The 21,482-nt window shown below is 50.2% G+C and overlaps 34 non-coding genes and 8 pseudogenes across 34 annotated transcripts; all 42 read right to left on the minus strand.

The window, feature by feature from the left end:
* Window positions 1-180: 180 nt before the first annotated feature.
* Window positions 181-299, minus strand: LOC148928232 (5S ribosomal RNA). Its single transcript, XR_016129319.1, has one exon. It is a non-coding gene; the product is annotated as a 5S ribosomal RNA (ribosomal RNA).
* A 394-nt stretch (window positions 300-693) lies between these two features.
* LOC148928233 (5S ribosomal RNA) lies at window positions 694-812 on the minus strand (annotated as a pseudogene).
* A 395-nt stretch (window positions 813-1,207) lies between these two features.
* LOC148928234 (5S ribosomal RNA) lies at window positions 1,208-1,326 on the minus strand (annotated as a pseudogene).
* Window positions 1,327-1,720: 394 nt separating this feature from the next.
* Window positions 1,721-1,839, minus strand: LOC148928235 (5S ribosomal RNA). The gene has a single exon (XR_016129379.1). It is a non-coding gene; the product is annotated as a 5S ribosomal RNA (ribosomal RNA).
* A 399-nt stretch (window positions 1,840-2,238) lies between these two features.
* Window positions 2,239-2,357, minus strand: LOC148928236 (5S ribosomal RNA). The gene has a single exon (XR_016129239.1). It is a non-coding gene; the product is annotated as a 5S ribosomal RNA (ribosomal RNA).
* Window positions 2,358-2,755: 398 nt separating this feature from the next.
* On the minus strand, window positions 2,756-2,874 carry LOC148928237 (5S ribosomal RNA). The gene has a single exon (XR_016129320.1). It is a non-coding gene; the product is annotated as a 5S ribosomal RNA (ribosomal RNA).
* A 394-nt stretch (window positions 2,875-3,268) lies between these two features.
* LOC148928238 (5S ribosomal RNA) lies at window positions 3,269-3,387 on the minus strand (annotated as a pseudogene).
* Window positions 3,388-3,786: 399 nt separating this feature from the next.
* Window positions 3,787-3,905, minus strand: LOC148928239 (5S ribosomal RNA; annotated as a pseudogene).
* A 365-nt stretch (window positions 3,906-4,270) lies between these two features.
* Window positions 4,271-4,389, minus strand: LOC148928240 (5S ribosomal RNA). The gene has a single exon (XR_016129448.1). It is a non-coding gene; the product is annotated as a 5S ribosomal RNA (ribosomal RNA).
* Window positions 4,390-4,788: 399 nt separating this feature from the next.
* LOC148928241 (5S ribosomal RNA) lies at window positions 4,789-4,907 on the minus strand. Its single transcript, XR_016129240.1, has one exon. It is a non-coding gene; the product is annotated as a 5S ribosomal RNA (ribosomal RNA).
* A 398-nt stretch (window positions 4,908-5,305) lies between these two features.
* On the minus strand, window positions 5,306-5,424 carry LOC148928242 (5S ribosomal RNA). Its single transcript, XR_016129259.1, has one exon. It is a non-coding gene; the product is annotated as a 5S ribosomal RNA (ribosomal RNA).
* A 398-nt stretch (window positions 5,425-5,822) lies between these two features.
* Window positions 5,823-5,941, minus strand: LOC148928243 (5S ribosomal RNA; annotated as a pseudogene).
* A 365-nt stretch (window positions 5,942-6,306) lies between these two features.
* LOC148928244 (5S ribosomal RNA) lies at window positions 6,307-6,425 on the minus strand. Its single transcript, XR_016129380.1, has one exon. It is a non-coding gene; the product is annotated as a 5S ribosomal RNA (ribosomal RNA).
* A 398-nt stretch (window positions 6,426-6,823) lies between these two features.
* On the minus strand, window positions 6,824-6,942 carry LOC148928245 (5S ribosomal RNA). Its single transcript, XR_016130067.1, has one exon. It is a non-coding gene; the product is annotated as a 5S ribosomal RNA (ribosomal RNA).
* A 394-nt stretch (window positions 6,943-7,336) lies between these two features.
* Window positions 7,337-7,455, minus strand: LOC148928246 (5S ribosomal RNA). The gene has a single exon (XR_016129430.1). It is a non-coding gene; the product is annotated as a 5S ribosomal RNA (ribosomal RNA).
* A 398-nt stretch (window positions 7,456-7,853) lies between these two features.
* On the minus strand, window positions 7,854-7,972 carry LOC148928247 (5S ribosomal RNA). Its single transcript, XR_016129241.1, has one exon. It is a non-coding gene; the product is annotated as a 5S ribosomal RNA (ribosomal RNA).
* Window positions 7,973-8,370: 398 nt separating this feature from the next.
* Window positions 8,371-8,489, minus strand: LOC148928248 (5S ribosomal RNA). The gene has a single exon (XR_016129322.1). It is a non-coding gene; the product is annotated as a 5S ribosomal RNA (ribosomal RNA).
* Window positions 8,490-8,883: 394 nt separating this feature from the next.
* Window positions 8,884-9,002, minus strand: LOC148928249 (5S ribosomal RNA). The gene has a single exon (XR_016129464.1). It is a non-coding gene; the product is annotated as a 5S ribosomal RNA (ribosomal RNA).
* A 394-nt stretch (window positions 9,003-9,396) lies between these two features.
* On the minus strand, window positions 9,397-9,515 carry LOC148928250 (5S ribosomal RNA). The gene has a single exon (XR_016129461.1). It is a non-coding gene; the product is annotated as a 5S ribosomal RNA (ribosomal RNA).
* Window positions 9,516-9,909: 394 nt separating this feature from the next.
* Window positions 9,910-10,028, minus strand: LOC148928251 (5S ribosomal RNA). Its single transcript, XR_016129620.1, has one exon. It is a non-coding gene; the product is annotated as a 5S ribosomal RNA (ribosomal RNA).
* Window positions 10,029-10,427: 399 nt separating this feature from the next.
* Window positions 10,428-10,546, minus strand: LOC148928252 (5S ribosomal RNA). Its single transcript, XR_016129467.1, has one exon. It is a non-coding gene; the product is annotated as a 5S ribosomal RNA (ribosomal RNA).
* Window positions 10,547-10,943: 397 nt separating this feature from the next.
* Window positions 10,944-11,062, minus strand: LOC148928253 (5S ribosomal RNA; annotated as a pseudogene).
* Window positions 11,063-11,427: 365 nt separating this feature from the next.
* LOC148928254 (5S ribosomal RNA) lies at window positions 11,428-11,546 on the minus strand. Its single transcript, XR_016129381.1, has one exon. It is a non-coding gene; the product is annotated as a 5S ribosomal RNA (ribosomal RNA).
* Window positions 11,547-11,944: 398 nt separating this feature from the next.
* On the minus strand, window positions 11,945-12,063 carry LOC148928255 (5S ribosomal RNA). The gene has a single exon (XR_016130068.1). It is a non-coding gene; the product is annotated as a 5S ribosomal RNA (ribosomal RNA).
* Window positions 12,064-12,457: 394 nt separating this feature from the next.
* On the minus strand, window positions 12,458-12,576 carry LOC148928256 (5S ribosomal RNA). The gene has a single exon (XR_016129382.1). It is a non-coding gene; the product is annotated as a 5S ribosomal RNA (ribosomal RNA).
* A 394-nt stretch (window positions 12,577-12,970) lies between these two features.
* Window positions 12,971-13,089, minus strand: LOC148928257 (5S ribosomal RNA). The gene has a single exon (XR_016129621.1). It is a non-coding gene; the product is annotated as a 5S ribosomal RNA (ribosomal RNA).
* Window positions 13,090-13,488: 399 nt separating this feature from the next.
* On the minus strand, window positions 13,489-13,607 carry LOC148928258 (5S ribosomal RNA). The gene has a single exon (XR_016129242.1). It is a non-coding gene; the product is annotated as a 5S ribosomal RNA (ribosomal RNA).
* A 398-nt stretch (window positions 13,608-14,005) lies between these two features.
* LOC148928259 (5S ribosomal RNA) lies at window positions 14,006-14,124 on the minus strand (annotated as a pseudogene).
* A 365-nt stretch (window positions 14,125-14,489) lies between these two features.
* On the minus strand, window positions 14,490-14,608 carry LOC148928260 (5S ribosomal RNA). Its single transcript, XR_016129383.1, has one exon. It is a non-coding gene; the product is annotated as a 5S ribosomal RNA (ribosomal RNA).
* A 398-nt stretch (window positions 14,609-15,006) lies between these two features.
* On the minus strand, window positions 15,007-15,125 carry LOC148928261 (5S ribosomal RNA). Its single transcript, XR_016129270.1, has one exon. It is a non-coding gene; the product is annotated as a 5S ribosomal RNA (ribosomal RNA).
* Window positions 15,126-15,519: 394 nt separating this feature from the next.
* LOC148928262 (5S ribosomal RNA) lies at window positions 15,520-15,638 on the minus strand. The gene has a single exon (XR_016129432.1). It is a non-coding gene; the product is annotated as a 5S ribosomal RNA (ribosomal RNA).
* Window positions 15,639-16,036: 398 nt separating this feature from the next.
* Window positions 16,037-16,155, minus strand: LOC148928263 (5S ribosomal RNA). The gene has a single exon (XR_016129244.1). It is a non-coding gene; the product is annotated as a 5S ribosomal RNA (ribosomal RNA).
* A 398-nt stretch (window positions 16,156-16,553) lies between these two features.
* On the minus strand, window positions 16,554-16,672 carry LOC148928264 (5S ribosomal RNA). Its single transcript, XR_016129323.1, has one exon. It is a non-coding gene; the product is annotated as a 5S ribosomal RNA (ribosomal RNA).
* Window positions 16,673-17,066: 394 nt separating this feature from the next.
* LOC148928265 (5S ribosomal RNA) lies at window positions 17,067-17,185 on the minus strand. Its single transcript, XR_016129465.1, has one exon. It is a non-coding gene; the product is annotated as a 5S ribosomal RNA (ribosomal RNA).
* A 394-nt stretch (window positions 17,186-17,579) lies between these two features.
* LOC148928266 (5S ribosomal RNA) lies at window positions 17,580-17,698 on the minus strand. Its single transcript, XR_016129384.1, has one exon. It is a non-coding gene; the product is annotated as a 5S ribosomal RNA (ribosomal RNA).
* A 394-nt stretch (window positions 17,699-18,092) lies between these two features.
* On the minus strand, window positions 18,093-18,211 carry LOC148928267 (5S ribosomal RNA; annotated as a pseudogene).
* Window positions 18,212-18,610: 399 nt separating this feature from the next.
* LOC148928268 (5S ribosomal RNA) lies at window positions 18,611-18,729 on the minus strand. The gene has a single exon (XR_016129324.1). It is a non-coding gene; the product is annotated as a 5S ribosomal RNA (ribosomal RNA).
* A 394-nt stretch (window positions 18,730-19,123) lies between these two features.
* On the minus strand, window positions 19,124-19,242 carry LOC148928269 (5S ribosomal RNA). Its single transcript, XR_016129385.1, has one exon. It is a non-coding gene; the product is annotated as a 5S ribosomal RNA (ribosomal RNA).
* A 399-nt stretch (window positions 19,243-19,641) lies between these two features.
* LOC148928270 (5S ribosomal RNA) lies at window positions 19,642-19,760 on the minus strand. The gene has a single exon (XR_016129325.1). It is a non-coding gene; the product is annotated as a 5S ribosomal RNA (ribosomal RNA).
* Window positions 19,761-20,154: 394 nt separating this feature from the next.
* Window positions 20,155-20,273, minus strand: LOC148928271 (5S ribosomal RNA). The gene has a single exon (XR_016129342.1). It is a non-coding gene; the product is annotated as a 5S ribosomal RNA (ribosomal RNA).
* Window positions 20,274-20,672: 399 nt separating this feature from the next.
* LOC148928272 (5S ribosomal RNA) lies at window positions 20,673-20,791 on the minus strand. Its single transcript, XR_016129326.1, has one exon. It is a non-coding gene; the product is annotated as a 5S ribosomal RNA (ribosomal RNA).
* A 394-nt stretch (window positions 20,792-21,185) lies between these two features.
* On the minus strand, window positions 21,186-21,304 carry LOC148928273 (5S ribosomal RNA). The gene has a single exon (XR_016129429.1). It is a non-coding gene; the product is annotated as a 5S ribosomal RNA (ribosomal RNA).
* Window positions 21,305-21,482: the final 178 nt, after the last annotated feature.

Here is a 21,482-nt window from a genome sequence, read left to right on the forward strand (position 1 = left end):
ACTTTTAGTTCGCAGCTACTGTTTTTCGGCACGTTTAAGGTTGTAGGACCCGCTCATCACCGGCTCGTGGAGATTGTCGTAGCTTTTTTTCATTTTACTCGCCAACCGCTAATCGAGTTTCGGACCACAGCAAGACCAACCGAACGGAAAAAAAAATAAAAATGAATGCACTTGCAAAAAGAGGTGCAACACGAGGTCTTCCAAGGGGGTCACCCATCCTAGTACTACTCTCGCCCAAGCACGCTTAACTTCGGAGTTCTGATGGGATCCGGTGCATTAGTGCTTGTATGATCGCACCCATCAATAACCCCGCACTTTATTCTTTCATAGCGTACGCTCCCGTACGCAGGTTATGATCCCCCACCCTTCAGACGGGCATAAATTTTGATCCGGAAGGAGTTACGGGACCCTCAGCATATCACCGCGAAGCTTTCGCCGAGCCCCACGTGCTGAGATACGGGTACAGCTCGTGGCTACTACGAGAAGCAAATAGAGGCCATTTCGAGCCATTTCGGCCACTTTTAGTTCGCAGCTACTATTTTTCGGCACGTTTAAGGTTTTGAGACCCGCTCATCACCGGCTAGTGGAGATTGTTGTTCATTTTTTTCCTTTTAATCGCCAACCTCTAGTCGAGTTCGGACCACAGCAAGACCAACTGAACGGAAATAAAAAAAATGAACGCATTCGCAAAAAAGGGTACAACACGAGGAGTTCCAAGGGGGTCACCCATCCTAGTACTACTCTCGCCTAAGCACGCTTAATTTCGGAGTTCTGATGGGATCCGGTGCATTAGTGCTGGTATGATCGCACCCAGCAATAGCCCCGCACTTTATTCTTTCATAGCGTACGCTCCCGTGTGCAGGTTTTGATCCCCCACCCCTCAAACGAGCATAACCTTTGATCCGGAGGGAGTTACGGGACCCACAGCATATCACCGCGAAGCTCTGGCCGACCCGCACGTGCAGCGATACGGGTACATCCTGTGGCTACTCCGGGAAACAAAAAGAGGCCGTTTTCGAGCCATTTCGGCCACTTTTAGTTCGCAGCTACTGTTTTTCGGCACGTTTAAGGTTGTAGGACCCGCTCATCACCGGCTAGTGGAGATTGTTGTTCATTTTTTTCCTTTTAATCGCCAACCTCTAATCGAGTTCGGACCACAGCAAGACCAACTGAACGGAAATAAAAAAAATGAACGCATTCGCAAAAAAGGGTACAACACGAGGACTTCCCAGGGGATCACCCATCCTAGTACTACTCTCGCCCAAGCACGCTTAATTTCGGAGTTCTGATGGGATCCGGTGCATTAGTGCTTGTATGATCGCACCCATCAATAACCCCGCACTTTATTCTTTCATAGCGTACGCTCCCGTACGCAGGTTATGATCCCCCACCCTTCAGACGGGCATAAATTTTGATCCGGAAGGAGTTACGGGACCCTCAGCATATCACCGCGAAGCTTTCGCCGAGCCCCACGTGCTGAGATACGGGTACAGCTCGTGGCTACTACGAGAAGCAAATAGAGGCCATTTCGAGCCATTTCGGCCACTTTTAGTTCGCAGCTACTATTTTTCGGCACGTTTAAGGTTTTGAGACCCGCTCATCACCGGCTAGTGGAGATTGTTGTTCATTTTTTTCCTTTTAATCGCCAACCTCTAATCGAGTTCGGACCACAGCAAGACCAACTGAACGGAAATAAAAAAAATGAACGCATTCGCAAAAAAGGGTACAACACGAGGACTTCCCAGGGGATCACCCATCCTAGTACTACTCTCGCCCAAGCACGCTTAATTTCGGAGTTCTGATGGGATCCGGTGCATTAGTGCTGGTATGATCGCACCCAGCAATAGCCCCGCACTTTATTCTTTCATAGCGTACGCTCCCGTGTGCAGGTTTTGATCCCCCACCCCTCAAACGAGCATAACCTTTGATCCGGAGGGAGTTACGGGACCCACAGCATATCACCGCGAAGCTCTGGCCGACCCGCACGTGCAGCGATACGGGTACATCCTGTGGCTACTCCGGGAAACAAAAAGAGGCCGTTTTCGAGCCATTTCGGCCACTTTTAGTTCGCAGCTACTGTTTTTCGGCACGTTTAAGGTTGTAGGACCCGCTCATCACCGGCTCGTGGAGATTGTCGTAGCTTTTTTTCATTTTACTCGCCAACCGCTAATCGAGTTTCGGACCACAGCAAGACCAACCGAACGGAAAAAAAAATAAAAATGAACGCACTTGCAAAAAGAGGTGCAACACGAGGTCTTCCAAGGGGGTCACCCATCCTAGTACTACTCTCGCCCAAGCACGCTTAACTTCGGAGTTCTGATGGGATCCGGTGCATTAGTGCTGGTACGATCGCACCCATCAATAGCCCCGCACTTTATTCTTTCATACCGTACGCTCCCGTGCGTAGGTTCTGATCCCCCACCCTTCAGACGGGCATAACTTTTGATCCGGAAGGAGTTACGGGACCCCCAGCATATCACCGCGAAGCTCTCGCCGACCCGCACGTGCAGAGATACGGGTACATCCCGTGGCTACTCCGGGAATCAAAAAGTGGCTGTTTCGAGCCATTTCAGCCACTTTTAGTTCGCAGCTACTGTTTTTCGGCACGTTTAAGGTTGTAGGACCCGCTCATCACCGGCTCGTGGAGATTGTCGTAGCTTTTTTTCATTTTACTCGCCAACCGCTAATCGAGTTTCGGACCACAGCAAGACCAACCGAACGGAAAAAAAAATAAAAATGAATGCACTTGCAAAAAGAGGTGCAACACGAGGTCTTCCAAGGGGGTCACCCATCCTAGTACTACTCTCGCCCAAGCACGCTTAACTTCGGAGTTCTGATGGGATCCGGTGCATTAGTGCTTGTATGATCGCACCCATCAATAACCCCGCACTTTATTCTTTCATAGCGTACGCTCCCGTACGCAGGTTATGATCCCCCACCCTTCAGACGGGCATAAATTTTGATCCGGAAGGAGTTACGGGACCCTCAGCATATCACCGCGAAGCTTTCGCCGAGCCCCACGTGCTGAGATACGGGTACAGCTCGTGGCTACTACGAGAAGCAAATAGAGGCCATTTCGAGCCATTTCGGCCACTTTTAGTTCGCAGCTACTATTTTTCGGCACGTTTAAGGTTTTGAGACCCGCTCATCACCGGCTAGTGGAGATTGTTGTTCATTTTTTTCCTTTTAATCGCCAACCTCTAGTCGAGTTCGGACCACAGCAAGACCAACTGAACGGAAATAAAAAAAATGAACGCATTCGCAAAAAAGGGTACAACACGAGGAGTTCCAAGGGGGTCACCCATCCTAGTACTACTCTCGCCTAAGCACGCTTAATTTCGGAGTTCTGATGGGATCCGGTGCATTAGTGCTGGTATGATCGCACCCAGCAATAGCCCCGCACTTTATTCTTTCATAGCGTACGCTCCCGTGTGCAGGTTTTGATCCCCCACCCCTCAAACGAGCATAACCTTTGATCCGGAGGGAGTTACGGGACCCACAGCATATCACCGCGAAGCTCTGGCCGACCCGCACGTGCAGCGATACGGGTACATCCTGTGGCTACTCCGGGAAACAAAAAGAGGCCGTTTTCGAGCCATTTCGGCCACTTTTAGTTCGCAGCTACTGTTTTTCGGCACGTTTAAGGTTGTAGGACCCGCTCATCACCGGCTCGTGGAGATTGTCGTAGCTTTTTTTCATTTTACTCGCCAACCGCTAATCGAGTTTCGGACCACAGCAAGACCAACCGAACGGAAAAAAAAATAAAAATGAACGCACTTGCAAAGAGAGGTGCAACACGAGGTCTTCCAAGGGGGTCAACCATCCTAGTACTACTCTCGCCCAAGCACGCTTAACTTCGGAGTTCTGATGGGATCCGCTGCATTAGTGCTGGTACGATCGCACCCATCAATAGCCCCGCACTTTATTCTTTCATACCGTACGCTCCCGTGCGCAGGTTCTGATCCCCCACCCTTCAGACGGGCATAAATTTTGATCCGGAAGGAGTTATGGGTACAGCTCCACGTGCTGAGATACGGGTACAGCTCGTGGCTACTACGAGAAGCAAATAGAGGCCATTTCGAGCCATTTCGGCCACTTTTAGTTCGCAGCTACTATTTTTCGGCACGTTTAAGGTTTTGAGACCCGCTCATCACCGGCTAGTGGAGATTGTTGTTCATTTTTTTCCTTTTAATCGCCAACCTCTAATCGAGTTCGGACCACAGCAAGACAAACTAAACGGAAATAAAAAAAATGAACGCATTCGCAAAAAAGGGTACAACACGAGGACTTCCCAGGGGATCACCCATCCTAGTACTACTCTCGCCCAAGCACGCTTAATTTCGGAGTTCTAATGGGATCCGGTGCATTAGTGCTGGTATGATCGCACCCAGCAATAGCCCCGCACTTTATTCTTTCATAGCGTACGCTCCCGTGTGCAGGTTTTGATCCCCCACCCCTCAAACGAGCATAACCTTTGATCCGGAGGGAGTTACGGGACCCACAGCATATCACCGCGAAGCTCTGGCCGACCCGCACGTGCAGCGATACGGGTACATCCTGTGGCTACTCCGGGAAACAAAAAGAGGCCGTTTTCGAGCCATTTCGGCCACTTTTAGTTCGCAGCTACTGTTTTTCGGCACGTTTAAGGTTGTAGGACCCGCTCATCACCGGCTCGTGGAGATTGTCGTAGCTTTTTTTCATTTTACTCGCCAACCGCTAATCGAGTTTCGGACCACAGCAAGACCAACCGAACGGAAAAAAAAATAAAAATGAACGCACTTGCAAAAAGAGGTGCAACACGAGGTCTTCCAAGGGGGTCACCCATCCTAGTACTACTCTCGCCCAAGCACGCTTAACTTCGGAGTTCTGATGGGATCCGGTGCATTAGTGCTGGTACGATCGCACCCATCAATAGCCCCGCACTTTATTCTTTCATACCGTACGCTCCCGTGCGTAGGTTCTGATCCCCCACCCTTCAGACGGGCATAACTTTTGATCCGGAAGGAGTTACGGGACCCCCAGCATATCACCGCGAAGCTCTCGCCGACCCGCACGTGCAGAGATACGGGTACATCCCGTGGCTACTCCGGGAATCAAAAAGTGGCTGTTTCGAGCCATTTCAGCCACTTTTAGTTCGCAGCTACTGTTTTTCGGCACGTTTAAGGTTGTAGGACCCGCTCATCACCGGCTCGTGGAGATTGTCGTAGCTTTTTTTCATTTTACTCGCCAACCGCTAATCGAGTTTCGGACCACAGCAAGACCAACCGAACGGAAAAAAAAATAAAAATGAATGCACTTGCAAAAAGAGGTGCAACACGAGGTCTTCCAAGGGGGTCACCCATCCTAGTACTACTCTCGCCCAAGCACGCTTAATTTCGGAGTTCTGATGGGATCCGGTGCATTAGTGCTGGTATGATCGCACCCAGCAATAGCCCCGCACTTTATTCTTTCATAGCGTACGCTCCCGTGTGCAGGTTTTGATCCCCCACCCCTCAAACGAGCATAACCTTTGATCCGGAGGGAGTTACGGGACCCACAGCATATCACCGCGAAGCTCTGGCCGACCCGCACGTGCAGCGATACGGGTACATCCTGTGGCTACTCCGGGAAACAAAAAGAGGCCGTTTTCGAGCCATTTCGGCCACTTTTAGTTCGCAGCTACTGTTTTTCGGCACGTTTAAGGTTGTAGGACCCGCTCATCACCGGCTCGTGGAGATTGTCGTAGCTTTTTTTCATTTACTCGCCAACCGCTAATCGAGTTTCGGACCACAGCAAGACCAACCGAACGGAAAAAAAAATAAAAATGAACGCACTTGCAAAGAGAGGTGCAACACGAGGTCTTCCAAGGGGGTCAACCATCCTAGTACTACTCTCGCCCAAGCACGCTTAACTTCGGAGTTCTGATGGGATCCGCTGCATTAGTGCTGGTACGATCGCACCCATCAATAGCCCCGCACTTTATTCTTTCATACCGTACGCTCCCGTGCGCAGGTTCTGATCCCCCACCCTTCAGACGGGCATAAATTTTGATCCGGAAGGAGTTATGGGTACAGCTCCACGTGCTGAGATACGGGTACAGCTCGTGGCTACTACGAGAAGCAAATAGAGGCCATTTCGAGCCATTTCGGCCACTTTTAGTTCGCAGCTACTATTTTTCGGCACGTTTAAGGTTTTGAGACCCGCTCATCACCGGCTAGTGGAGATTGTTGTTCATTTATTTCCTTTTAATCGCCAACCTCTAATCGAGTTCGGACCACAGCAAGACAAACTAAACGGAAATAAAAAAAATGAACGCATTCGCAAAAAAGGGTACAACACGAGGACTTCCCAGGGGATCACCCATCCTAGTACTACTCTCGCCCAAGCACGCTTAATTTCGGAGTTCTGATGGGATCCGGTGCATTAGTGCTGGTATGATCGCACCCAGCAATAGCCCCGCACTTTATTCTTTCATACCGTACGCTCCCGTGCGCAGGTTCTAATCCCCCACCCTTCAGACGGGCATAACTTTTGATCCGGAAGGAGTTACGGGACCCACAACATATCACCGCGAAGCTCTCACCGACCCGCACGTGCAGAGATACGGGTACATCTCGTGGCTACTCCGGGAATCAAAAAGTGGCTGTTTCGAGCCATTTCAGCCACTTTTAGTTCGCAGCTACTGTTTTTCGGCACGTTTAAGGTTGTAGGACCCGCTCATCACCGGCTCGTGGAGATTGTCGTAGCTTTTTTTCATTTTACTCGCCAACCGCTAATCGAGTTTCGGACCACAGCAAGACCAACCGAACGGAAAAAAAAATAAAAATGAATGCACTTGCAAAAAGAGGTGCAACACGAGGTCTTCCAAGGGGGTCACCCATCCTAGTACTACTCTCGCCCAAGCACGCTTAACTTCGGAGTTCTGATGGGATCCGGTGCATTAGTGCTGGTATGATCGCACCCATCAATAACCCCGCACTTTATTCTTTCATAGCGTACGCTCCCGTACGCAGGTTATGATCCCCCACCCTTCAGACGGGCATAAATTTTGATCCGGAAGGAGTTACGGGACCCTCAGCATATCACCGCGAAGCTTTCGCCGAGCCCCACGTGCTGAGATACGGGTACAGCTCGTGGCTACTACGAGAAGCAAATAGAGGCCATTTCGAGCCATTTCGGCAACTTTTAGTTCGCAGCTACTATTTTTCGGCACGTTTAAGGTTTTGAGACCCGCTCATCACCGGCTAGTGGAGATTGTTGTTCATTTTTTTCCTTTTAATCGCCAACCTCTAGTCGAGTTCGGACCACAGCAAGACCAACTGAACGGAAATAAAAAAAATGAACGCATTCGCAAAAAAGGGTACAACACGAGGACTTCCAAGGGGGTCACCCATCCTAGTACTACTCTCGCCCAAGCACGCTTAATTTCGGAGTTCTGATGGGATCCGGTGCATTAGTGCTGGTATGATCGCACCCAGCAATAGCCCCGCACTTTATTCTTTCATTGCGTACGCTCCCGTGTGCAGGTTTTGATCCCCCACCCTTCAGACGGGCATAACTTTTGATCCGGAAGGAGTTACGGGACCCCCAGCATATCACCGCGAAGCTCTCGCCGACCCGCACGTGCAGAGATACGGGTACATCCCGTGGCTACTCCGGGAATCAAAAAGTGGCTGTTTCGAGCCATTTCAGCCACTTTTAGTTCGCAGCTACTGTTTTTCGGCACGTTTAAGGTTGTAGGACCCGCTCATCACCGGCTCGTGGAGATTGTCGTAGCTTTTTTTCATTTTACTCGCCAACCGCTAATCGAGTTTCGGACCACAGCAAGACCAACCGAACGGAAAAAAAAATAAAAATGAACGCACTTGCAAAAAGAGGTGCAACACGAGGTCTTCCAAGGGGGTCACCCATCCTAGTACTACTCTCGCCCAAGCACGCTTAACTTCGGAGTTCTGATGGGATCCGGTGCATTAGTGCTGGTACGATCGCACCCTTCAATAGCCCCGCACTTTATTCTTTCATACCGTACGCTCCCGTGCGTAGGTTCTGATCCCCCACCCTTCAGACGGGCATAACTTTTGATCCGGAAGGAGTTACGGGACCCCCAGCATATCACCGCGAAGCTCTCGCCGACCCGCACGTGCAGAGATACGGGTACATCCCGTGGCTACTCCGGGAATCAAAAAGTGGCTGTTTCGAGCCATTTCAGCCACTTTTAGTTCGCAGCTACTGTTTTTCGGCACGTTTAAGGTTGTAGGACCCGCTCATCACCGGCTCGTGGAGATTGTCGTAGCTTTTTTTCATTTTACTCGCCAACCGCTAATCGAGTTTCGGACCACAGCAAGACCAACCGAACGGAAAAAAAAATAAAAATGAATGCACTTGCAAAAAGAGGTGCAACACGAGGTCTTCCAAGGGGGTCACCCATCCTAGTACTACTCTCGCCCAAGCACGCTTAACTTCGGAGTTCTGATGGGATCCGGTGCATTAGTGCTTGTATGATCGCACCCATCAATAACCCCGCACTTTATTCTTTCATAGCGTACGCTCCCGTACGCAGGTTATGATCCCCCACCCTTCAGACGGGCATAAATTTTGATCCGGAAGGAGTTACGGGACCCTCAGCATATCACCGCGAAGCTTTCGCCGAGCCCCACGTGCTGAGATACGGGTACAGCTCGTGGCTACTACGAGAAGCAAATAGAGGCCATTTCGAGCCATTTCGGCCACTTTTAGTTCGCAGCTACTATTTTTCGGCACGTTTAAGGTTTTGAGACCCGCTCATCACCGGCTAGTGGAGATTGTTGTTCATTTTTTTCCTTTTAATCGCCAACCTCTAATCGAGTTCGGACCACAGCAAGACCAACTGAACGGAAATAAAAAAAATGAACGCATTCGCAAAAAAGGGTACAACACGAGGACTTCCCAGGGGATCACCCATCCTAGTACTATTCTCGCCCAAGCACGCTTAATTTCGGAGTTCTGATGGGATCCGGTGCATTAGTGCTGGTATGATCGCACCCATCAATAACCCCGCACTTTATTCTTTCATAGCGTACGCTCCCGTACGCAGGTTATGATCCCCCACCCTTCAGACGGGCATAAATTTTGATCCGGAAGGAGTTACGGGACCCTCAGCATATCACCGCGAAGCTTTCGCCGAGCCCCACGTGTTGAGATACGGGTACAGCTCGTGGCTACTACGAGAAGCAAATAGAGGCCATTTCGAGCCATTTCGGCCACTTTTAGTTCGCAGCTACTATTTTTCGGCACGTTTAAGGTTTTGAGACCCGGTCATCACCGGCTAGTGGAGATTGTTGTTCATTTTTTTCCTTTTAATCGCCAACCTCTAGTCGAGTTCGGACCACAGCAAGACCAACTGAACGGAAATAAAAAAAATGAACGCATTCGCAAAAAAGGGTACAACACGAGGACTTCCCAGGGGATCACCCATCCTAGTACTACTCTCGCCCAAGCACGCTTAATTTCGGAGTTCTGATGGGATCCGGTGCATTAGTGCTGGTATGATCACACCCATCAATAACCCCGCACTTTATTCTTTCATAGCGTACGCTCCCGTACGCAGGTTATGATCCCCCACCCTTCAGACGGGCATAAATTTTGATCCGGAAGGAGTTACGGGACCCTCAGCATATCACCGCGAAGCTTTCGCCGAGCCCCACGTGCTGAGATACGGGTACAGCTCGTGGCTACTACGAGAAGCAAATAGAGGCCATTTCGAGCCATTTCGGCCACTTTTAGTTCGCAGCTACTATTTTTCGGCACGTTTAAGGTTTTGAGACCCGCTCATCACCGGCTAGTGGAGATTGTTGTTCATTTTTTTCCTTTTAATCGCCAACCTCTAGTCGAGTTCGGACCACAGCAAGACCAACTGAACGGAAATAAAAAAAATGAACGCATTCGCAAAAAAGCGTACAACACGAGGACTTCCCAGGGGATCACCCATCCTAGTACTACTCTCGCCCAAGCACGCTTAATTTCGGAGTTCTGATGGGATCCGGTGCATTAGTGCTGGTATGATCGCACCCAGCAATAGCTCCGCACTTTATTCTTTCATAGCGTACGCTCCCGTGTGCAGGTTTTGATCCCCCACCCCTCAAACGAGCATAACCTTTGATCCGGAGGGAGTTACGGGACCCACAGCATATCACCGCGAAGCTCTGGCCGACCCGCACGTGCAGCGATACGGGTACATCCTGTGGCTACTCCGGGAAACAAAAAGAGGCCGTTTTCGAGCCATTTCGGCCACTTTTAGTTCGCAGCTACTGTTTTTCGGCACGTTTAAGGTTGTAGGACCCGCTCATCACCGGCTCGTGGAGATTGTCGTAGCTTTTTTTCATTTTACTCGCCAACCGCTAATCGAGTTTCGGACCACAGCAAGACCAACCGAACGGAAAAAAAAATAAAAATGAACGCACTTGCAAAAAGAGGTGCAACACGAGGTCTTCCAAGGGGGTCACCCATCCTAGTACTACTCTCGCCCAAGCACGCTTAACTTCGGAGTTCTGTTGGGATCCGGTGCATTAGTGCTGGTACGATCGCACCCATCAATAGCCCCGCACTTTATTCTTTCATACCGTACGCTCCCGTGCGTAGGTTCTGATCCCCCACCCTTCAGACGGGCATAACTTTTGATCCGGAAGGAGTTACGGGACCCCCAGCATATCACCGCGAAGCTCTCGCCGACCCGCACGTGCAGAGATACGGGTACATCCTGTGGCTACTCCGGGAATCAAAAAGTGGCTGTTTCGAGCCATTTCAGCCACTTTTAGTTCGCAGCTACTGTTTTTCGGCACGTTTAAGGTTGTAGGACCCGCTCATCACCGGCTCGTGGAGATTGTCGTAGCTTTTTTTCATTTACTCGCCAACCGCTAATCGAGTTTCGGACCACAGCAAGACCAACCGAACGGAAAAAAAAATAAAAATGAACGCACTTGCAAAGAGAGGTGCAACACGAGGTCTTCCAAGGGGGTCAACCATCCTAGTACTACTCTCGCCCAAGCACGCTTAACTTCGGAGTTCTGATGGGATCCGCTGCATTAGTGCTGGTACGATCGCACCCATCAATAGCCCCGCACTTTATTCTTTCATACCGTACGCTCCCGTGCGCAGGTTCTGATCCCCCACCCTTCAGACGGGCATAAATTTTGATCCGGAAGGAGTTATGGGTACAGCTCCACGTGCTGAGATACGGGTACAGCTCGTGGCTACTACGAGAAGCAAATAGAGGCCATTTCGAGCCATTTCGGCCACTTTTAGTTCGCAGCTACTATTTTTCGGCACGTTTAAGGTTTTGAGACCCGCTCATCACCGGCTAGTGGAGATTGTTGTTCATTTATTTCCTTTTAATCGCCAACCTCTAATCGAGTTCGGACCACAGCAAGACAAACTAAACGGAAATAAAAAAAATGAACGCATTCGCAAAAAAGGGTACAACACGAGGACTTCCCAGGGGATCACCCATCCTAGTACTACTCTCGCCCAAGCACGCTTAATTTCGGAGTTCTGATGGGATCCGGTGCATTAGTGCTGGTATGATCGCACCCAGCAATAGCCCCGCACTTTATTCTTTCATACCGTACGCTCCCGTGCGCAGGTTCTAATGCCCCACCCTTCAGACGGGCATAACTTTTGATCCGGAAGGAGTTACGGGACCCACAACATATCACCGCGAAGCTCTCACCGACCCGCACGTGCAGAGATACGGGTACATCTCGTGGCTACTCCGGGAATCAAAAAGTGGCTGTTTCGAGCCATTTCAGCCACTTTTAGTTCGCAGCTACTGTTTTTCGGCACGTTTAAGGTTGTAGGACCCGCTCATCACCGGCTCGTGGAGATTGTCGTAGCTTTTTTTCATTTTACTCGCCAACCGCTAATCGAGTTTCGGACCACAGCAAGACCAACCGAACGGAAAAAAAAATAAAAATGAATGCACTTGCAAAAAGAGGTGCAACACGAGGTCTTCCAAGGGGGTCACCCATCCTAGTACTACTCTCGCCCAAGCACGCTTAACTTCGGAGTTCTGATGGGATCCGGTGCATTAGTGCTGGTATGATCGCACCCATCAATAACCCCGCACTTTATTCTTTCATAGCGTACGCTCCCGTACGCAGGTTATGATCCCCCACCCTTCAGACGGGCATAAATTTTGATCCGGAAGGAGTTACGGGACCCTCAGCATATCACCGCGAAGCTTTCGCCGAGCCCCACGTGCTGAGATACGGGTACAGCTCGTGGCTACTACGAGAAGCAAATAGAGGCCATTTCGAGCCATTTCGGCCACTTTTAGTTCGCAGCTACTATTTTTCGGCACGTTTAAGGTTTTGAGACCCGCTCATCACCGGCTAGTGGAGATTGTTGTTCATTTTTTTCCTTTTAATCGCCAACCTCTAGTCGAGTTCGGACCACAGCAAGACCAACTGAACGGAAATAAAAAAAATGAACGCATTCGCAAAAAAGGGTACAACACGAGGACTTCCCAGGGGATCACCCATCCTAGTACTACTCTCGCCCAAGCACGCTTAATTTCGGAGTTCTGATGGGATCCGGTGCATTAGTGCTGGTATGATCGCACCCATCAATAACCCCGCACTTTATTCTTTCATAGCGTACGCTCCCGTACGCAGGTTATGATCCCCCACCCTTCAGACGGGCATAAATTTTGATCCGGAAGGAGTTACGGGACCCTCAGCATATCACCGCGAAGCTTTCGCCGAGCCCTACGTGCTGAGATACGGGTACAGCTCGTGGCTACTACGAGAAGCAAATAGAGGCCATTTCGAGCCATTTCGGCCACTTTTAGTTCGCAGCTACTATTTTTCGGCACGTTTAAGGTTTTGAGACCCGCTCATCACCGGCTAGTGGAGATTGTTGTTCATTTTTTTCCTTTTAATCGCCAACCTCTAGTCGAGTTCGGACCACAGCAAGACCAACTGAACGGAAATAAAAAAAATGAACGCATTCGCAAAAAAGCGTACAACACGAGGACTTCCCAGGGGATCACCCATCCTAGTACTACTCTCGCCCAAGCACGCTTAATTTCGGAGTTCTGATGGGATCCGGTGCATTAGTGCTGGTATGATCGCACCCAGCAATAGCTCCGCACTTTATTCTTTCATAGCGTACGCTCCCGTGTGCAGGTTTTGATCCCCCACCCCTCAAACGAGCATAACCTTTGATCCGGAGGGAGTTACGGGACCCACAGCATATCACCGCGAAGCTCTGGCCGACCCGCACGTGCAGCGATACGGGTACATCCTGTGGCTACTCCGGGAAACAAAGAGAGGCCGTTTTCGAGCCATTTCGGCCACTTTTAGTTCGCAGCTACTGTTTTTCGGCACGTTTAAGGTTGTAGGACCCGCTCATCACCGGCTCGTGGAGATTGTCGTAGCTTTTTTTCATTTTACTCGCCAACCGCTAATCGAGTTTCGGACCACAGCAAGACCAACCGAACGGAAAAAAAAATAAAAATGAACGCACTTGCAAAAAGAGGTGCAACACGAGGTCTTCCAAGGGGGTCACCCATCCTAGTACTACTCTCGCCCAAGCACGCTTAACTTCGGAGTTCTGATGGGATCCGGTGCATTAGTGCTGGTACGATCGCACCCATCAATAGCCCCGCACTTTATTCTTTCATACCGTACGCTCCCGTGCGTAGGTTCTGATCCCCCACCCTTCAGACGGGCATAACTTTTGATCCGGAAGGAGTTACGGGACCCCCAGCATATCACCGCGAAGCTCTCGCCGACCCGCACGTGCAGAGATACGGGTACATCCCGTGGCTACTCCGGGAATCAAAAAGTGGCTGTTTCGAGCCATTTCAGCCACTTTTAGTTCGCAGCTACTGTTTTTCGGCACGTTTAAGGTTGTAGGACCCGCTCATCACCGGCTCGTGGAGATTGTCGTAGCTTTTTTTCATTTACTCGCCAACCGCTAATCGAGTTTCGGACCACAGCAAGACCAACCGAACGGAAAAAAAAAATAAAAATGAACGCACTTGCAAAGAGAGGTGCAACACGAGGTCTTCCAAGGGGGTCAACCATCCTAGTACTACTCTCGCCCAAGCACGCTTAACTTCGGAGTTCTGATGGGATCCGCTGCATTAGTGCTGGTACGATCGCACCCATCAATAGCCCCGCACTTTATTCTTTCATACCGTACGCTCCCGTGCGCAGGTTCTGATCCCCCACCCTTCAGACGGGCATAAATTTTGATCCGGAAGGAGTTATGGGTACAGCTCCACGTGCTGAGATACGGGTACAGCTCGTGGCTACTACGAGAAGCAAATAGAGGCCATTTCGAGCCATTTCGGCCACTTTTAGTTCGCAGCTACTATTTTTCGGCACGTTTAAGGTTTTGAGACCCGCTCATCACCGGCTAGTGGAGATTGTTGTTCATTTATTTCCTTTTAATCGCCAACCTCTAATCGAGTTCGGACCACAGCAAGACAAACTAAACGGAAATAAAAAAAATGAACGCATTCGCAAAAAAGGGTACAACACGAGGACTTCCCAGGGGATCACCCATCCTAGTACTACTCTCGCCCAAGCACGCTTAATTTCGGAGTTCTGATGGGATCCGGTGCATTAGTGCTGGTATGATCGCACCCAGCAATAGCCCCGCACTTTATTCTTTCATACCGTACGCTCCCGTGCGCAGGTTCTAATGCCCCACCCTTCAGACGGGCATAACTTTTGATCCGGAAGGAGTTACGGGACCCACAACATATCACCGCGAAGCTCTCACCGACCCGCACGTGCAGAGATACGGGTACATCTCGTGGCTACTCCGGGAATCAAAAAGTGGCTGTTTCGAGCCATTTCAGCCACTTTTAGTTCGCAGCTACTGTTTTTCGGCACGTTTAAGGTTGTAGGACCCGCTCATCACCGGCTCGTGGAGATTGTCGTAGCTTTTTTTCATTTTACTCGCCAACCGCTAATCGAGTTTCGGACCACAGCAAGACCAACCGAACGGAAAAAAAAATAAAAATGAATGCACTTGCAAAAAGAGGTGCAACACGAGGTCTTCCAAGGGGGTCACCCATCCTAGTACTACTCTCGCCCAAGCACGCTTAACTTCGGAGTTCTGATGGGATCCGGTGCATTAGTGCTGCTATGATCGCACCCATCAATAACCCCGCACTTTATTCTTTCATAGCGTACGCTCCCGTACGCAGGTTATGATCCCCCACCCTTCAGACGGGCATAAATTTTGATCCGGAAGGAGTTACGGGACCCTCAGCATATCACCGCGAAGCTTTCGCCGAGCCCCACGTGCTGAGATACGGGTACAGCTCGTGGCTACTACGAGAAGCAAATAGAGGCCATTTCGAGCCATTTCGGCAACTTTTAGTTCGCAGCTACTATTTTTCGGCACGTTTAAGGTTTTGAGACCCGTTCATCACCGGCTAGTGGAGATTGTTGTTCATTTTTTTCCTTTTAATCGCCAACCTCTAGTCGAGTTCGGACCACAGCAAGACCAACTGAACGGAAATAAAAAAAATGAACGCATTCGCAAAAAAGGGTACAACACGAGGACTTCCAAGGGGGTCACCCATCCTAGTACTACTCTCGCCCAAGCACGCTTAATTTCGGAGTTCTGATGGGATCCGGTGCATTAGTGCTGGTATGATCGCACCCAGCAATAGCCCCGCAGTTTATTCTTTCATAGCGTACGCTCCCGTGTGCAGGTTTTGATCCCCCACCCTTCAGACGGGCATAACTTTTGATCCGGAAGGAGTTACGGGACCCCCAGCATATCACCGCGAAGCTCTCGCCGACCCGCACGTGCAGAGATACGGGTACATCCCGTGGCTACTCCGGGAATCAAAAAGTGGCTGTTTCGAGCCATTTCAGCCACTTTTAGTTCGCAGCTACTGTTTTTCGGCACGTTTAAGGTTGTAGGACCCGCTCATCACCGGCTCGTGGAGATTGTCGTAGCTTTTTTTCATTTTACTCGCCAACCGCTAATCGAGTTTCGGACCACAGCAAGACCAACCGAACGGAAAAAAAAATAAAAATGAACGCACTTGCAAAAAGAGGTGCAACACGAGGTCTTCCAAGGGGGTCACCCATCCTAGTACTACTCTCGCCCAAGCACGCTTAACTTCGGAGTTCTGATGGGATCCGGTGCATTAGTGCTGGTACGATCGCACCCATCAATAGCCCCGCACTTTATTCTTTCATACCGTACGCTCCCGTGCGTAGGTTCTGATCCCCCACCCTTCAGACGGGCATAACTTTTGATCCGGAAGGAGTTACGGGACCCCCAGCATATCACCGCGAAGCTCTCGCCGACCCGCACGTGCAGAGATACGGGTACATCCCGTGGCTACTCCGGGAATCAAAAAGTGGCTGTTTCGAGCCATTTCAGCCACTTTTAGTTCGCAGCTACTGTTTTTCGGCACGTTTAAGGTTGTAGGACCCGCTCATCACCGGCTCGTGGAGATTGTCGTAGCTTTTTTTCATTTTACTCGCCAACCGCTAATCGAGTTTCGGACCACAGCAAGACCAACCGAACGGAAAAAAAAATAAAAATGAATGCACTTGCAAAAAGAGGTGCAACACGAGGTCTTCCAAGGGGGTCACCCATCCTAGTACTACTCTCGCCCAAGCACGCTTAACTTCGGAGTTCTGATGGGATCCGGTGCATTAGTGCTTGTATGATCGCACCCATCAATAACCCCGCACTTTATTCTTTCATAGCGTACGCTCCCGTACGCAGGTTATGATCCCCCACCCTTCAGACGGGCATAAATTTTGATCCGGAAGGAGTTACGGGACCCTCAGCATATCACCGCGAAGCTTTCGCCGAGCCCCACGTGCTGAGATACGGGTACAGCTCGTGGCTACTACGAGAAGCAAATAGAGGCCATTTCGAGCCATTTCGGCCACTTTTAGTTCGCAGCTACTATTTTTCGGCACGTTTAAGGTTTTGAGACCCGCTCATCACCGGCTAGTGGAGATTGTTGTTCATTTTTTTCCTTTTAATCGCCAACCTCTAATCGAGTTCGGACCACAGCAAGACCAACTGAACGGAAATAAAAAAAATGAACGCATTCGCAAAAAAGGGTACAACACGAGGACTTCCCAGGGGATCACCCATCCTAGTACTATTCTCGCCCAAGCACGCTTAATTTCGGAGTTCTGATGGGATCCGGTGCATTAGTGCTGGTATGATCGCACCCATCAATAACCCCGCACTTTATTCTTTCATAGCGTACGCTCCCGTACGCAGGTTATGATCCCCCACCCTTCAGACGGGCATAAATTTTGATCCGGAAGGAGTTACGGGACCCTCAGCATATCACCGCGAAGCTTTCGCCGAGCCCCACGTGCTGAGATACGGGTACAGCTCGTGGCTACTACGAGAAGCAAATAGAGGCCATTTCGAGCCATTTCGGCCACTTGTAGTTCGCAGCTACTATTTTTCGGCACGTTTAAGGTTTTGAGACCCGCTCATCACCGGCTAGTGGAGATTGTTGTTCATTTTTTTCCTTTTAATCGCCAACCTCTAGTCGAGTTCGGACCACAGCAAGACCAACTGAACGGAAATAAAAAAAATGAACGCATTCGCAAAAAAGGGTACAACACGAGGACTTCCCAGGGGATCACCCATCCTAGTACTACTCTCGCCCAAGCACGCTTAATTTCGGAGTTCTGATGGGATCCGGTGCATTAGTGCTGGTATGATCGCACCCATCAATAACCCCGCACTTTATTCTTTCATAGCGTACGCTCCCGTACGCAGGTTATGATCCCCCACCCTTCAGACGGGCATAAATTTTGATCCGGAAGGAGTTACGGGACCCTCAGCATATCACCGCGAAGCTTTCGCCGAGCCCCACGTGCTGAGATACGGGTACAGCTCGTGGCTACTACGAGAAGCAAATAGAGGCCATTTCGAGCCATTTCGGCCACTTTTAGTTCGCAGCTACTATTTTTCGGCACGTTTAAGGTTTTGAGACCCGCTCATCACCGGCTAGTGGAGATTGTTGTTCATTTTTTTCCTTTTAATCGCCAACCTCTAGTCGAGTTCGGACCACAGCAAGACCAACTGAACGGAAATAAAAAAAATGAACGCATTCGCAAATAAGCGTACAACACGAGGACTTCCCAGGGGATCACCTATCCTAGTACTACTCTCGCCCAAGCACGCTTAATTTCGGAGTTCTGATGGGATCCGGTGCATTAGTGCTGGTATGATCGCACCCAGCAATAGCTCCGCACTTTATTCTTTCATAGCGTACGCTCCCGTGTGCAGGTTTTGATCCCCCACCCCTCAAACGAGCATAACCTTTGATCCGGAGGGAGTTACGGGACCCACAGCATATCACCGCGAAGCTCTGGCCGACCCGCACGTGCAGCGATACGGGTACATCCTGTGGCTACTCCGGGAAACAAAAAGAGGCCGTTTTCGAGCCATTTCGGCCACTTTTAGTTCGCAGCTACTGTTTTTCGGCACGTTTAAGGTTGTAGGACCCGCTCATCACCGGCTCGTGGAGATTGTCGTAGCTTTTTTTCATTTTACTCGCCAACCGCTAATCGAGTTTCGGACCACAGCAAGACCAACCGAACGGAAAAAAAAATAAAAATGAACGCACTTGCAAAAAGAGGTGCAACACGAGGTCTTCCAAGGGGGTCACCCATCCTAGTACTACTCTCGCCCAAGCACGCTTAACTTCGGAGTTCTGATGGGATCCGGTGCATTAGTGCTTGTATGATCGCACCCATCAATAACCCCGCACTTTATTCTTTCATAGCGTACGCTCCCGTACGCAGGGTATGATCCCCCACCCTTCAGACGGGCATAAATTTTGATCCGGAAGGAGTTACGGGACCCTCAGCATATCACCGCGAAGCTTTCGCCGAACCCCACGTGCTGAGATACGGGTACAGCTCGTGGCTACTACGAGAAGCAAATAGAGGCCATTTCGAGCCATTTCGGCCACTTTTAGTTCGCAGCTACTATTTTTCGGCACGTTTAAGGTTTCGAGACCCGCTCATCACCGGCTAGTGGAGATTGTTGTTCATTTTTTTCCTTTTAATCGCCAACCTCTAATCGAGTTCGGACCACAGCAAGACCAACTGAACGGAAATAAAAAAAATGAACGCATTCGCAAAAAAGGGTACAACACGAGGACTTCCCAGGGGATCACCCATCCTAGTACTACTCTCGCCCAAGCACGCTTAATTTCGGAGTTCTGATGGGATCCGGTGCATTAGTGCTGGTATGATCGCACCCAGCAATAGCCCCGCACTTTATTCTTTCATAGCGTACGCTCCCGTGTGCAGGTTTTGATCCCCCACCCCTCAAACGAGCATAACCTTTGATCCGGAGGGAGTTACGGGACCCACAGCATATCACCGCGAAGCTCTGGCCGACCCGCACGTGCAGCGATACGGGTACATCCTGTGGCTACTCCGGGAAACAAAAAGAGGCCGTTTTCGAGCCATTTCGGCCACTTTTAGTTCGCAGCTACTGTTTTTCGGCATGTTTAAGGTTGTAGGACCCGCTCATCACCGGCTCGTGGAGATTGTCGTAGCTTTTTTTCATTTTACTCGCCAACCGCTAATCGAGTTTCGGACCACAGCAAGACCAACCGAACGGAAAAAAAAATAAAAATGAACGCACTTGCAAAAAGAGGTGCAACACGAGGTCTTCCAAGGGGGTCACCCATCCTAGTACTACTCTCGCCCAAGCACGCTTAACTTCGGAGTTCTGATGGGATCCGGTGCATTAGTGCTTGTATGATCGCACCCACCAATAACCCCGCACTTTATTCTTTCATAGCGTACGCTCCCGTACGCAGGTTATGATCCCCCACCCTTCAGACGGGCATAAATTTTGATCCGGAAGGAGTTACGGGACCCTCAGCATATCACCGCGAAGCTTTCGCCGAGCCCCACGTGCTGAGATACGGGTACAGCTCGTGGCTACTACGAGAAGCAAATAGAGGCCATTTCGAGCCATTTCGGCCACTTTTAGTTCGTAGCTACTATTTTTCGGCACGTTTAAGGTTTTGAGACCCGCTCATCACCGGCTAGTGGAGATTGTTGTTCATTTTTTTCCTTTTAATCGCCAACCTCTAATCGAGTTCGGACCACAGCAAGACCAACTGAACGGAAATAAAAAAAATGAACGCATTCGCAAAAAGGGGTACAACACGAGGACTTCCCAGGGGATCACCCATCCTAGTACTACTCTCGCCCAAGCACGCTTAATTTCGGAGTTCTGATGGGATCCGGTGCATTAGTGCTGGTATGATCGCACCCAGCAATAGCCCCGCACTTTATTCTTTCATAGCGTACGCTCCCGTGTGCAGGTTTTGATCCCCCACCCCTCAAACGAGCATAACCTTTGATCCGGAGGGAGTTACGGGACCCACAGCATATCACCGCGAAGCTCTGGCCGACCCGCACGTGCAGCGATACGGGTACATCCTGTGGCTACTCCGGGAAACAAAAAGAGGCCGTTTTCGAGCCATTTCGGCCACTTTTAGTTCGCAGCTACTGTTTTTCGGCACGTTTAAGGTTGTAGGACCCGCTCATCACCGGCTCGTGGAGATTGTCGTAGCTTTTTTTCATTTTACTCGCCAACCGCTAATCGAGTTTCGGACCACAGCAAGACCAACCGAACGGAAAAAAAAATAAAAATGAATGCACTTGCAAAAAGAGGTGCAACACGAGGTCTTCCAAGGGGGTCACCCATCCTAGTACTACTCTCGCCCAAGCACGCTTAACTTCGGAGTTCTGATGGGATCCGGTGCATTAGTGCTTGTATGATCGCACCCATCAATAACCCCGCACTTTATTCTTTCATAGCGTACGCTCCCGTACGCAGGTTATGATCCCCCACCCTTCAGACGGGCATAAATTTTGATCCGGAAGGAGTTACGGGACCCTCAGCATATCACCGCGAAGCTTTTGCCGAGCCCCACGTGCTGAGATACGGGTACAGCTCGTGGCTACTACGAGAAGCAAATAGAGGCCATTTCGAGCCATTTCGGCCACTTTTAGTTCGCAGCTACTATTTTTCGGCACGTTTAAGGTTTTGAGACCCGCTCATCACCGGCTAGTGGAGATTGTTGTTCATTTTTTTCCTTTTAATCGCCAACCTCTAGTCGAGTTCGGACCACAGCAAGACCAACTGAACGGAAATAAAAAAAATGAACGCATTCGCAAAAAAGGGTACAACACGAGGAGTTCCAAGGGGGTCACCCATCCTAGTACTACTCTCGCCCAAGCACGCTTAATTTCGGAGTTCTGATGGGATCCGGTGCATTAGTGCTGGTATGATCGCACCCAGCAATAGCCCCGCACTTTATTCTTTCATAGCGTACGCTCCCGTGTGCAGGTTTTGATCCCCCACCCTTCAGACGGGCATAACTTTTGATCCGGAAGGAGTTACAGGACCCCCAGCATATCACCGCGAAGCTCTCGCCGACCCGCACGTGCAGAGATACGGGTACATCCCGTGGCTAC

The sequence above is a fragment of the Salvia hispanica genome, chromosome 4 (genome assembly GCF_029641045.1).
Source record: "Salvia hispanica isolate PSC_SH4W2 chromosome 4, Shi_PSC_v1, whole genome shotgun sequence".
Taxonomy (NCBI): domain Eukaryota; kingdom Viridiplantae; phylum Streptophyta; class Magnoliopsida; order Lamiales; family Lamiaceae; genus Salvia; species Salvia hispanica.